The sequence below is a fragment of the Macaca fascicularis genome, chromosome 1 (assembly GCF_037993035.2).
Source record: "Macaca fascicularis isolate 582-1 chromosome 1, T2T-MFA8v1.1".
Taxonomy (NCBI): Eukaryota; Metazoa; Chordata; class Mammalia; order Primates; family Cercopithecidae; genus Macaca; species Macaca fascicularis.
The window spans coordinates 134216903-134231731 of record NC_088375.1 but is presented as its reverse complement, the minus strand read 5'-3'; the positions used below and the strand labels follow the sequence as shown (position 1 = coordinate 134231731).

Genomic DNA, 14829 nt, shown 5'->3' with positions numbered 1-14829 from the left:
CACTCTATCACCTAGGCTTGAATACATTGGCGGGATATGACTCACTGCAGCCTTGATCCCTGGGCTTAAGTGATCCTCCTGCCTCAGCCTCTCAGGTAGCTAGAAGCATAGGCATGTGCCACCAGGTCTGGCTAATCAATTACATTTTTTCAGATATACTATGCAAACACTAAGCAGAAGAAGGCTATATCAATATATTAATAGCAGACAAAATGGACTTTAGGCACAAATACTTTATAGATATAAAAGATCAATCATAGCATAATAAAAGATTCAATCCACAAGAAATATAAAAAAACTTTAAATTATATGCCTCTAATAACATGGCTTCCAAATACAAAGGAAAATTGACAGAACTAAAGGGAAAAATCAAGGAATCCAGAATTGAAGTGGGAGATTTTAACCATTCTTTCAGCAACTGATTGCACAAGCAGTCTAAAACTTCGGAAGAATACTGAAGATTTGAACCACACAATGAATAAACTTACTTAAATGATAAATAAAGAACTATATCCTACAATGACAGAATACATTATGCTTTAAAAAACACATGAAAGAGTCACAGAAAAAAAATCTCATATTGGAGTCATACAGCAAGTCTCAGTCAATTTCAAGGGATTAAAGTAGCATAAAGTTTTTTTTCTAATCAAAATATAAACTTGCTAGAAATCAATAATGAAAAGATACCTGGAAAAAAAAAGCTTATATTCTTTCAGCTAAAGAAACATGCTTTTTAAAGTTTCTTTCCTTTTTTTTTTTGAGACATGGTCTTGTTCTGTTGCATAGGCTGGAGTGCAGAGGTGCAATCTCAGCTCACTGCAGCTTCAAACTCCAGGACTTAAGTAGTCCTCCTGCGTCAGCCTTCCAAGTAGCTGGGATTACAGATGTGTGCAACCATGCCCCAGCTGTTTTTTTTTTTTAATTTTATTTTTTTGTAAAGACAGGGGTCTTGCTATGTTGCCCGGGCTGGTCTTAAACTCCTGGGCTCAAATGATCCTCCCACCTCAGCCTCCCAAAGTGCTGGGATTACAGGCGTGAGCTACTGCATCCATACACGAAACACACTTCTAAATAACCTATAGTCAAAGAAGCTATCATCATGAAATTAGAAGGCATTTTGAACTGAATTAACAAAAATACCACAAATCAAAATGTATGCAATACAGGTAATGTAGTAGAGGGAAATTTCTAGCCTTAAGTATACATTTTAGAAGAAATTAGGCTAAAAAATTTACATCCATCTCAAGAAGCTAGATAATGCAAAACAAACACAAAGAAAACAGAAGAAAGGGTATATTATAGATAAGCACATACATGTATAAAATTTTAAAATGACACAATAGAATATAATAATAATAATCTAAAATCTCTCCACAAACAAAATGCTGGTCCTAGAGATGCCTTCAATGGCAAATTCTACCAAGCATTTGAGGGGTAAAAATAACACTAATCATAGCATGAACTCTTCCTGAGAACAGAAAAGAAATACTCCCCAATTCAGATTATGAGATTAGCATACCCTTGATACCAAACCCTAAGAATGGTAATTCTAGAAAGAAAAATACAGGCTAATCTCACTAGCAAATATATTATGGAGAAAAGTCCTAAACCATATACTGGCAAACCATATCTGGCAATGTAGGAAAAAGAAAATACTGGCCAGGCGCAGTGGCTCACGCATGTAATTCCAGCACTTTGGGAGGCCAAGGTGGGCAGATCACTTGAGGTCAGGCATTCAAGACCAGCCTGGACAACATGGTGAAACCCTGTCTCTACTAAAAAAAAAATACAACAAAGGCCAGGCGTAGTGGCTCATGCCTATAATCCTAGCACTTTGAGAGGCCAAGGCAGGCAGATTGCATGAACTCAGGAGTTCGAGACCAGCATAGGCAACACAGTGAAATCCCGTCTCTACTAAAATACAAAAAAATTAGGAGGTTGCAGCCAGCCAAGATCATGCCACTGCACTCCAGCCTGGGTGATGCAGTGAGAATCTGTCTCCAAAAAAAAAAAGAAAAGAAAAAATACAAAAATTAGCCAGGTGTGGTGGCATGCACCTGTAATCCCAACTACTTGGGAGGCTGAAGTGGGAGAATCGCTTGAACCCAAGAGGCAGAGGTTGCAGTGAGCTGAGATGGCAGCACTGCACTCCCACCAGGGCAACAGAGCCAGACTCTGTCTCAAAACAAACAAACAAAAAAAGAAGAGACATTATAGCCATGTTGGGTTTATTCCAGAGATTAAGGTTTGTTTGCTTACCTTTGTTTGAGAAATCAATTAATGTAATATTCTGAAGTAATAGACTAGAAGAGAAAAAAAAATGATCATTCCAATAGATGTAGAAAATTATTAAAATTTAATATCATGTGATTAAAAACAAGTCTTAACATACTATAAGTAGAAGATAATTTCTTTAACCTAACCAAGTATATCTAACAAAAATCTGCAGCAATCATACTTGATAGTGTAACATTGAAAGCCCTTCATTTAAAATTAGAAAAAGATGTCTGCTGTCACTACTTCCATTCAATACTGTATGATGGCTCTACCCTTTGCATAAAAGCAAGAAAAAGAAATAAAAGGCTTAAAGTTTGAAAAGGAATAAAAAACAAAAGGACATTTTTCATGAGTACAATTATGAACTAGAAAATCCAAGAGAATCTACAACTAAATATATAGAATATAGCAAGATTTCTGGCAAGTCAATATTTTGAAAAATCAAGTATGTGTCCTATATTCCAGCAGAAAATTGATATTAAATTCTTAAAATATACTGTTTGTTTTTTTTTTTTTTTTTTTGAGATGGAGTCTCGCTCTGTCACCCAGGCTGGAGCGCAGTGGCACAATCTCAGCTTACTGCAAGCTCTGCCTCCTGGTTTCATGCCATTCTCCTACCTCAGCCTCCTGAGTAGCTGGGACTACAGGTGCCCGCCACCATGCCTGGCTAATTTTTTTGTATTTTTTTAGTAGAGACGGGATTTCACCATGTTAGCCAGGCTGGTCTCAATCTCCTGACCTCGTGATCCACCCTCTTTAGCCTCCCAAAATGCTGAGATTACAGGCATGAGCCACTGCACCTGGCCAAAAATATACTATTTTCAATAGCATAAAAATCAAATTCTTAATAAACAGGATGTGTAAAACCTCTATACAGAAAACTAAAAATCGGAGTGAAATTAAAGAAGACCTAAATAAATGAAGAGATATACATCATATTCATTGATTGAAAGACTCAATCTGTAAAAATGTCAATTTTCCCCACATTGAACTATAATCAGTCTCAATACAAATTTCATTTGGAGAAGGAGAGGAGCAATTTGACAATCAGTTTCTAATTTTTAATGACAGTTCTTAAGATACAAAATAGCCCAGACAGGCTTGCCAAAGAAAACTGGAGTGGGAGGATTTATTCTACATTCATCAAAATCTCTTTTAAAGCTATAGTACTAGATAATGTTATTGGTGCAACAGACAAACATCAGTGTACCTGAATAAGGAACCCCAGAAACAGACTCATATACATATAGGCACTGCAGAACATTGTGTATTGGAAGAACCTGCCCCCAATATTTCAATGTAGGTTTTTTCTATTTTCCCTAAGTGTTGGCCGGTCTGAGAAATAAAGAGAAAGAGTACAAAGAGAGGAATTTTACAGCTGGGCTGCCGGGGGTGACATCACATATCGGTAGGTCTGTGATACCCACCTGAGCTGCAAAACCAGCAGGTTTTTATTAAGGACTTCAAAAGGGGAGGGGATGTATGAACAGTGAGTAGGTCACAAAGATCACATGCTTCTGAGGCCAATAAAGATCACAAGGCAAAGGGCAAAGCAAAGATCACAAGGCAAAGGGCAAAGCAAAGATCCCAAGGCAAAGGGCGAAATCAAAAACTCCTGATAAGGGTCTATATTCAGCTGTGCATGTATTGTCTTGATAAACATCTTAAACAACAGAAAACAGGGTTCGAGAGCAGATAACTGGTCTGACCTCAAATTCACCAGGGTGGGGTTTTTCCCCACCCTAATGAGCCTGAGGGTACTGCGGGAGACGAGGGTGTATTTCATTCCTTATCTCAACTGCATAAGACAGACACTCCCAGAGTGGCCGTTTATAGACCTCCCCACAGGAATGCATTCTTTTTTAGGGTCTTAATATTATATTCCTTACTAGGAACAGAATTTAGTGATATCTCTACTACTTGCACGTCCATTTATAGGCTCTCTGCAAGAAGAAAAATATGGCTCTATTCTTCCCGTCCCGCAGGCAGTCAGACCATATGGTTATCTTCCCTCGTTCCCTGAGAAATCGCTGTTATTCTGTCCCTTTTCAAGGTGCACTGATTTCATATTGTTCAAACACACATTTTACAATCAAGTTGTACAACAGTGGTCCTGAGGTGACGTACATTCTCAGCTTATGAAGATAACAGGATTAAGAGATTAAAGTAAGACAGGCGTAAGAAATTATAAGAGTATTATTTGGGAACTGATAAATGTCCAGGAAAGCTTCACAATTTATGTTCAGAGATTGAAGTAAAGACAGGCATAAGAAATTATAAGAGTATTACTAGGGAAGTGATAAATGTCCATGAAATCTTCACAATTTATGTTCCTCTGCCACGGTTCTAGCTGGTCACTCCATTTGGGGTCCCTGACTTCCTGCAACAATTGTAGAAATTTTTTTTTTCAGACAGGGTCTGGTTCTGTTGCCCAAGCTGGAGAGCAGTGGCATGATCTTGGCTCACTGCAACCTCCACCTCCTGGGATCAAGCCATTCTCCCACCTCAGCCTCCCATGTAGCTGGGACTACAGGTGCACACCATGACACCCAGCTAATTTATGTATTTTTTGTAGAGATGAGGTATTACCATGTTGCCCGGGCTGGTCTTGAACTCCTGGGCTCAAGTAATCTGCCTTCCTTGGCCTCCCAAAGTGCTGGGATTACAGGTGTAAGCCACCACACCTGGCCATGGAAACAATTTTTTAAGATAAATTATATTGGGACTGTTGAATATCTGTATATTACCAAAATTAATTCCATGTGAATTATAGATCTAAAAGTGAAAGTAGAAAAATAAAACATTTAGGTGACAATATAGGACTTATCTTGATGTCCTTAAAGTAGAGAACACTTTTTAAAACAGAATACAAAGCATATCCATAAAGGAAAAGATTGTTATATAGTTTGAATATATGTTTCCACCAAATCTCATGTTGAACTGTAATCCCCAGCATTGGAGGTGGGGCTAGGTAGGAGGTGATTGGATCATGGAGGAGGATCCCTCATGGCATGGTGCTGTCCTTGAAACAGTGAGTTCTTGCAAGATCTGGTTCTTTAAGTGTGTGGCACCTCCACCAGCTCCCTCTTTTGCTCCTGCTCTGGTCTTGTGGGATGCAGGCTTCTCCCTTCGCCTTCCACCAGGATTGAAAGCTCCCTGAGGCTTCACTAGAAGCCAACCAGATGCCAGCACCATGCTTCCTGTAAAGCCTGCAGGACCATGAGCCAATTAAACCTCTTTTCTTTATAATTTACCCAGTTTCAGGTATTTTTTTGTTTGTTTTGTGGGTTTTTTTTTTTTTTCTTGAGACAGGCCCTTACTCTGCTACCAAGGCTGGAGTGTTGTGGCACAATCATGGCTTATGGTAGCCTTGATTTCCTGGGGCCCCTCTGCCTCAGCCTTCAGAATAGTTGGGACTACAGGAGATAAACAGTGTGCCAGCTTTTTTTTTTTTTTTTAAATTTTTTGTAGTGACAGGATCTCTCCACATTCTCCGGGCTGGTCTTGAACTCCTGGGCTCAAGTGAACCACCTGCATTGGCCTCCAGAAGTGCTAGTGCTAGGATCACAGACATGAGCTGCTGTGCCTGGCCAGGTATTTCTTTTTTCTTTTTTTTTTTTTTTGAGACGAAGTCTCGCTCTGTCACCTGGGCTGGAGTGCAGTGGTGCGATCTCGGCTCACTGCAAGCTCCGCCTTCTGGGTTCACACCATTCTCCTGCCTCAGCCTCCTGCGTAGCTGGGACTATAGGCTCCTGCCACTGCCCCTGGCTAATTTTTTGTATTTTTAGTAGAAACCGGGTTTCACCATGGTCTCGATCTCCTGATCTCGTGATCTGCCTGCCTCGGCCTTCCAAAGTGCTGGGATTACAGGTGAGAGCCACCGTGCCTGGCCCTGGCCGGGTATTTCTTTATAGCAATGCAAGAACAGCCTAACACAGATTGATAAAGTGGGCTACATTACAATTAAGAACTTATTGAAAGACATCACTTAGAAAATAAAAGGAATACCATGTACATTAGTGGGGGAAGATATTGGCAATATTTGTAACCACCAATGGACTACATCTAGATTATATAACAAACCCCTAAAAATCAACTCAAAAAGGTGACAAAAAATACAATTGAACAGGAAATTTTCAAACAATAAAATCCAAATGGTAGAACTTGCCCTGTGGATAAAAAAAAATCCAGCTGACCAAAAACATATAAAGTTGTGCTCCACCTTAATAAAAACACAATAAGATACCAATGAACATCTGTCAGAGTGGCTAAAATTCAAAAGGCTGACTATACCAAGTGTTGACGAGAATTTGACTTACAGAAATCCTCACGCATTCCTGGTATATTGGTGAAATTGTAAATTAGTATTAACTATTTTGAAATACTTATGTACTAATATTGAAGATAAGCACAGCTTATGATCCAGCAATTCCATTCAAAGGTATATACCTAGAGGAAGGGTGTCTCCACCAGGAAACATGAATAAGGCTGTTCCCAGCAATGTTTTTCAAGATAGTTTAAAAAATTAAAAATAAAGTAAAACAATGTTTTAAAAGCAATAGCTGGGCATGGTGGCTCATGCCTGTAATCCCAGCAGTTTGGGAGGCTGAGGTGGGTGGACTGCTTGAGGTCAGGAGTTCGAGACCAGCCTGACCAACATGGTGAAACCCCATCTCTACTAAAAAAATATAAAATTAGCTGGGTGTGGTGGCACATGCCTGTAATCCCAGCTACTTGGGAGGCTTGAGGCAGGAGAATCACTTGAACCCGGGAGGCAGAGGTTGTAGTGAGCTGAGATCACACCATTGCACTCCAGACCGGGCAACAAGAATGAAATTGTCTTAAGAAAATGTGGCACATATACACCATGGAATACTATGCAGCCATAAAAAAGGATGAGTTTGTGTCCTTTGTAGGGACATGGATGCAGCTGGAAACCATCATTCTTAGCAAACTATCACAAGAACAGAAAACCAAACACCGCATGTTCTCACTCATAGGTGGGAACTGAACAATGAGATCACTTGGACTCGGGAAGGGGAACATCACACACCGGGGCCTATCATGGGAAGGGGGGAGGGGGGAGGGATTGCATTGGGAGTTATACCTGATGTAAATGACGAGTTGATGGGTGCAGCACACCAACATGGCACAAGTATACATATGTAACAAACCTGCACGTTATGCACATGTACCCTACAACTTAAAGTATAATAATAATAAATAAATTAAAAAAAAAAAAAGCAATGGCAGTAGTCATCCATTGAATTATAAAAATAGCTAGAATTAAGGGGGAAAAACTGTGTGACATTGGAGATATGGTGAAAAGATGAAATTTCTTCTCCCAGTAAGCAAAAAGAAAGGCAGTCAGAAATTGTGTTGAGGAAGACACTGTACAAGAAAACCACAGTCTATATATAAAGCCAACAAAATGTGGCATGATTTTTTAGCAACTATTGAAGTGGAGGAAAGGAGAATCTATTTTAACATTCTTCTTTGGTACAATGAATATAACATTGATACTGAGAAGGAAATGTTGGCTCTACAGAAAACAGAAATTACATAGTAAAGCCTATGTATTGGTCTTAAACTTTTGAAATAAATTAATCTATAAAAAAGTAAGGAAGACTTATTGAGGGTTACAGAGCAGAATATTAATGCCTTATATCTTGAAAACATAAAAGTGACAGTACTTTTAACAGAATGTGGAAGAAGGAAATGAGGAAAAGAAGTAAATGATAGGAACACCGATATCCACATCTTCAAAGTGGGGAATCAACAGATACTGTCCGTACCTTATGGAACAAGAAATAAAGATTAAAGTATTTGCTTAAAGTTATTAAGGTAATCAAGAGAGAAGCTAAAAATAGGGATATAACCCTATGGCAGTGTAAGGGAACTTAATCCCCACCTCTTATAATGAAGCTCCACAGACAATGTTTAAAGTTGATTAAAAAATAGCATGCAATTGTCTTTGAAAAAGAAATATGGAGATAAGCACTGAAAACTGAATTCCAAAATGGTTAAAATGATTACTTCTAGAGAGGGCTGGTGATAGAGAGGAATTGGATAGATAATATTGCTTTTCATTATTAACCTCTTCTAAATTATTGATTTTTTAAACTAATATTATGTAGTATATATGTGTGTGAGACAGACAAAGAACTATATTACAGAAAAAAGTTTAAAATTTCAAGATTAAAAAATAATTGGCATATGCAGGACATTGTTGAGAAAATCTCTAAGCAAGGCATGCTGAATTTACTCAGGAACAGAATGCGAGATCTCTTTGCTGTGAAGAAACCTTGGGATACATACTGGTAATCCAACTTCCTGAGCATATCGCAATCAATTTACAATTTATTGTCTCTGATTTAAGAAAGTTTGAAGTTTTTGCTAAATACTCAAATAATAAAAATATTTTTAAAATCCCAAGTATCTACACTTATACATGTATTTTACTAGACATGCAAAACGATTCATCCATTTGCGAATTCAATTCCTCATTTGCCATTAAATGTTGCTAATCCATCAGTTTTCCTATAACGATCAATTTCCCCTAGGGAAACACAAGTCAATAATGATGTATTTCTTCCTCCAGCACAGGATTGTGCTCTCTACTTTGATTATTACCATAACAGAAAAAAGCACATAGTGTGGCAAGTGAGGTAAGCATAGCAAAAGAATCGCAGAAGAATTGTTTCTTACTTCTGTGGAAATCTATCTTCCAGAGGAGCACACATGAACACCCCGCAGAAAACTTTTAAATTCTATTCCAGTTCGTTTGGACATTCCGACCAATACAGACACAGTAGAGGTATCAGCAGCAAGCTATTTATATGTGAAGAATAAAGGAAAAATATTTTTGAAAAATACTCACCATTGTCAAATACTTACCAATATCGGTAGATGCTGAAGCTCACATAACCAAAATTAGTGACTATCAGTTAAGAGTAGATTGCAGGGGGAAATTTTTTTCAATGTGGCTCCAAATGATTAAAATCCCCAGTCAGCTGTAACCAAGTGAAATGTAATGTCAGCCTAGTTCTAATTTTAGTTCCTGGACAAAGCTGAGAATAGAAAGAATCACATGAGGCTTCTTTGCGAAGGATCAGCTGATAATGTATGTGAGTGCATTCTGTGGACTGCAAAACCATACTACAGACATTATAAAACTATCAGGCATAACTATTTCTAAGATCCTGAAAAATAATGCCTATTCAAACTCCTTCTACTTTTCACAACTTAATCATTTCACAGAATTTAATGCATCTATTCCATCCAAGTAGAGAAACTTGGAATATGTTGATGTATGCCATAACAAAAATTATACCCAGTAAACCATAGATCTGCATAAGTTTGAGCTAAAGACCCAGATGCTTTAGAAAAAGAAAAAATAAAGGTGTGGATAAGCATGAGTAACAGAGGAGCCCCAAACTTCTGCTGTACCTGGGCTTCAAATTAAATTACCTCTCACTTCGATCTCTTCAGTTTTCATAGATAGGACTTAATTCCAGGTTCTTAAAAAATAAACTATATCTTTATTTTGAATTTATAATATATACACATGGAACAAAATTCAAAAGCTCAATCTCCACTGTCTCCATCCCCTACCCCTTCCACCATCCCTGCCTCCAGTAGGGAGGTTCTCTTCAAGTTCTCTTCTCTGAAGGCAACCACTATTGCCAGTTCCTTGTGTACCCTTACAAAGATGGTCTGTGAATTTACAAGCTTAAATATACCTATATCCCTTAAAAGTAACACAGATGTGAAGGCATGAACACCTACAAAAATGGTAGCATACTATATACATTGTTCTATACTGTCTTTTCTTCACTTAGGATATCTTGGAAACTGTTTCATATTAGTATATTTAGAGCAGCGTCATTCTTTTTATTTTTTTTATTATTTATTTATTTTTTATTTTTTATTTTTTTTTTTGAGACGGAGTCTCGCTGTGTCTCCCAGGCTGGAGTGCAGTGGCGTGATCTCGGCTCACTGCAAGCTCCGCCTCCCGGGTTCACGCCATTTTCCCGCCTCAGCCTCCCAAGTAGCTGAGACTACAGGCGCCCGCCACCACGCCCGGCTAGTTTTTTGTATTTTTAGTAGAGACGGGGTTTCACCATGTTAGCCAGGATAGTCTCGATCTCCTGACCTCGTGATCCACCCGCCTCGGCCTCCCAAAGTGCTGGGATTACAGGCTTGAGCCACCGCGCCCGGCCAGCGTCATTCTTTTTAATGGCCATATAGTAGTTTAGCATGTAGGTGGGTCATAATTTACATAGTCATTTGGACATCTCAGCAATATTGGTGCTTTAAAAATTTATGCCTGATTATCTCACAGAAATTCTCTAACACTTCTATAACGAATTAAGTTCTAAGAGTTGTGGGACTGCTCAAGATCACAGAAAGAGTAAAGAAGCCATGGCCACAATTGAAACTCTAACTTCCCTGTCCCAAGAGTGTACACCACCCAACACATACGGAGTGCTTGGATATGTTCATAAGTAAAAATCAAGATCTCACACCTGTAGTCCCAGCACTTTGAGAGGCCAAGATGGTAGGATCACTTGAACCCAGGAGCTGGAGACCAGCCTGAGCAACAGAGCGAGACGTTGTCTCTACCAAAAAAAAAAAAAAAAAAAGTTAAAGTAGCCAGGCATGGTGGTCCTGTCTCCATAAAAAAAAAAAAAAAAGAAAAAGAAAACTAGCCAGGTGTAGTGGTGTGTTCCTGTAGTCTCAGCTACTTGGGAGACTGAGGTGGGAGGATATTTTGAGCCAGGGAGGTCAAGCTGTGATGGTGCCACTGCACTCCAGCCTGGGCAACAGAGCGTTCCTTGTCTGAAGAAAAAAAAAAGAGAGAGAGAGAGATCCAGGGAGTTTTGATTCAGTTAAAAAGAACAATATATTGTTACTCTGGAGAAAATTTAGATTTCTTTCTGCCTTGGCACTACCTACAATTAAATTTTAATTTGACAGTATTTCTAGAGAACTCACAAATTTCAAGGCATCTCTCTTCTCCTTCCCTTATCTACTTCTTATTTCCCATCCCCATGGAGTGACTTACACTAAAGACAGGTCAGGGAGGATAGAGAAAGTGAATAGATGCCTGAGCTATTTATGAGGCAAATTAGCCAGAATTTTGGTGACTTTAGAGGGATATAGAGAGTGAATGTGAAGGAAGAGACAGGCACTACATAATGAATATCTGTCATTTATAACTGTCCAAAATCTTTTGAATATCCTCCACATTTTTATAATCCCCCACATCATGAATCCTACCTTTCCAAGTTAGAATTTGAAGGGGGAAAAAAAAAATCCCAGCCTCCCTTGCTACTGGAATGGGGTATGTGACTAATTTTACACACTACTAAGTTTCCACTAATTATATACACCAACAAAGGGCTCTGTTGGGTGACTCGTGTCGCTAGTGTCCATTTTTGCTGGCATGGGTAGCAGCAAAGACAGTATATTCTGGGGTTTGTTTTGGCAGCAAGAGTTGCCTAACCTCAGCAGATGTAGCTGGTTCTGGGGTCAGCAGCAGCAACCCCCTTACTAGGCAAGTACTGTAACGTAGTTCTGGAATTCTGACAAAGTCTACGACATGGATGATTCTTGAGGACATTATGGCAAGTAAGCCAGTTACAAAAGGACAAATAAAAAAAATTATGGAGATAGATGGTGGTGATGGTTGCACAATATTATGAATGTGTTTAATACCACTGAACTGTACACTTAAAAATGGTCAAGATGGTAAATTTAATGTTATGTGTATTTTACCACATAGAATACACTCTATGTTGTTCTCACCATGGCAAAATCACCAAATGAGGCTTTTCTCAGGAGGTATCCCCATCATTAAGTGGTGAATGACAATATTCTGGATATTAATCTCTTATTAGATACAGTACTTGCAAATATTTTATCCCATTCTGTGGGTTGCCTTTTTACTCTCTTAATAGTGTCTTTTGATGCACAAATTTAAAAAATTTTATGATATCCAGTCTATCTTTTTTTAAGAGATAGGGTCTCACTCTGTTTCCCAGGCTGAAATGCAGTGGCGCAATTGTAGCTCACTGTAACCTCGAACCCCGGCCTCAAGCAATCCTCCCACTTCTGCCTTCCAAAGTACTGAGATTACAGGCCTGATCCACCTCACCCAGTCTATTTTTTTTTTCTTTTGTGGCCTATGCTTTTGGTGTCTTATCCAATACATCATTGCCAAATCTAATGTTGTGCAGCATTTCACCTATGTTTACTTCTTAGAGTTTTATAGTTTTGGATCTTACATTTAGGTCTTTGATCTGTTTTGAGTTAATTTTTATACATGATATTGGGTAAGGGTCTGTCTTAGTCTGCTCAGGCTGCTATAAAAAATTTTTTTGAAATAGGTAGTTTGGACTGTGCGTGGTGGCTCATGCCTGTAATCCCAGCACTTTGGGAGGCCGAGGCGGGTGGATCACGAAGTCAGGAGATCGAGACCGTCTTTGATAACACAGTGAAACCCCATCTGTACTAAAATACAAAAAAATTAGCCAGGCATGGCGGCGGGTGCCTGTAGTCCCAGCTACTCAGGAGGCTGAGGCAGGAGAATGATGTGAACCCGGGAGGTAGAGCTTGCAGTGAGCTGAGATCACGCCACTGCACTCCAGCCTGGGTGACAGGACGAGACTCGTCTCAAAAAAAAAAAAAAAAAAAAAAAAAGAAATAGGTAGTTTGTCTGTTCCCCAAAGCCTCCCCCAAGTCCCTGGTAACCATCATATTCTCTACTTCTATGAGTTCAATTTTTTTAGATCCCACATATAGGTGAAATTAAGTGGTATATTTGTGTTTCTGTTCCTGGCTTATTTCACTTAATATAATGTTTTCCACATTTATTCATGTTGTTGCTAGTGACAGGATTTCTTCCTTTTTCAAGGCCGAATAACACTCCATTGTGTATATATGCATTTTCTTTATCCATTCATCTATTGATGAACACTTAGGTTTATTTCATCTTGGCTAGTGTGAATAATGCTGCAATAAGCATCAGGGTGCAGCTATCTGTTTGACATACTGATTTCCTTTACTTTGGATATGTACTTAGTACGGGATTAATGAATCCTATAGTAGTTTTTCCATTTTTAATTTTTTTAGTAACCTCCATACTGTTTTTCACACAGGCTGTACTAATTTACATTCCCACCAACAATGTGCAAGGGTCTCCTTTTCTCCACATCCTCTCCAACACGTGTTATCTTTTGTCTTTTTGATAACAGTCATTCTAACAGGTGTGAGGTGATAGCTCACTGTGATTTTAATTAGCATTTCTCTGAGGATCGTTGATTTGAGGTACTTTTTCATGTACCTGTTGGATATTTTTATGTCTTCTTTGGAGAAATGTCTACTCAGATCCTTGGCCAATTTTTAAATTGGGTTCTTTGTTTTCTCATTGCTGAGTTGTTTGAGTGTCTTTTTTTTTATTATTATTATATTCACCCCTTATTGGATGTATGATTTGCAGATAGGTTGTCTCTTCACTCTGTTGATTGTGTCCTCAACCATGCAAGAGATTTTTAGTTTGATGTAATCCCATTTGTCAATGTTTGTTTTTGTTGCCTGTGCTTCTGGATTTGTGTCAAAAAAAAAAAATCATTGCCCAGATGAATGTCATGGAGCTTTTCTTCTACGGTTTCTTCTAGTGGTTTTACAGTTTTAGGCCTTATATTTAAGTCTTTAATTCATTTATAGCTTATTTTTTAATGTAGCATGAAATATTAGTTTTATTCCCCTGCCTATGGATATCCAGTTGTCCCAAAACCATTGAGTGAAGAGAGTGTTCTTTGCTAATTGTGTGTTCTTGGCACCTTTGTCAAAAATCAGTTGACTATTGGCTGGGCATATTGGCTTATTCCTGTAATCCAAGCACATTGCGAGACTGAGATGTGTGGACTGCTTGAGGTCAGGAGTGTGAAACCAACCTGGGCAACATAGCAAGCCCCTGCCTCTACAAAAAATAAAAATAAAAAGGTTTTAATTAGCTGGGCATGATGGGGCACACCTGTAACCTTAGCTATTCAGGAAGGTGAGGCAGGAGGATCCTTTGAGCCCAAGAGCTCAAGGCTGCAGTAGGCTATGATAGCATCACTGCATTTCAGCCTGGGTGACAAAGGGAGACCCTATCTCAAAACAAATAAACAAAACATCAATTGACCATAAATGTATGAATTTATTTCTGGGCCTTCTATTCTGTTCTATTGGTCTGTGTCTGTTTTATGCCAGTACCATACTGTTTTACCTATTTGTATTTTGAGAGACAGGGTCTCACTGTGTTGCCCAGGTTGGCGTTGAACTCCTGGGCTCCAGCAGTCCTCCTGTCTTAGCCTCCCTAGTAGCTGGGACTACAGGCATGTGCCTCTGCACCTGGCTATCATGCTGTTTTCTTGCAGCCTTTCTTGAGGCAGGATCTCACTGTGTTGCCCAGGATAGAGTGCAGTGGTACAATCAGAACTCTTTGCAATCTAGACCTCCCAGGCCCAAGCAATCCTCCCACCTCAGTCTCCTGAGTAGCTG

At 39.0% G+C, this 14829-nt stretch overlaps 2 protein-coding genes across 14 annotated transcripts in view; both read right to left on the bottom strand.

Annotated features, from left to right (window-relative positions):
- Positions 1–9315, bottom strand: part of LRRC39 (leucine rich repeat containing 39) — a 31290-nt gene extending 21975 nt beyond the window's left edge. For 3 of the 6 annotated variants that reach the window (XM_005542612.4, XM_074000845.1, XM_074000839.1), the window contains exons 1-2: positions 9175–9315; positions 2260–2303 (exon numbers count right to left, since the gene is read on the bottom strand). The gene's annotated coding sequence lies outside the window, so the exon portion shown is untranslated. Of the gene's footprint in view, positions 1–2259; positions 2304–9157 lie in introns of all 6 variants that reach the window. The other 3 variants (XM_065549117.1, XM_074000844.1, XM_074000842.1) reach the window with 2 other exon arrangements.
- The window catches only part of DBT (dihydrolipoamide branched chain transacylase E2), a 106239-nt gene that overhangs the window by 10643 nt on the left and 80767 nt on the right, over positions 1–14829 (bottom strand). For 7 of the 8 annotated variants that reach the window (XR_012417231.1, XR_012417254.1, XR_012417230.1 and 4 more), the window contains 2 exons: positions 9175–9290; positions 2260–2303 (listed from right to left, as the gene is read on the bottom strand). The gene's annotated coding sequence lies outside the window, so the exon portion shown is untranslated. Of the gene's footprint in view, positions 1–2259; positions 2304–9174; positions 9291–10805; positions 10899–14829 lie in introns of all 8 variants that reach the window. The other variant, XR_012417233.1, reaches the window with a different exon arrangement.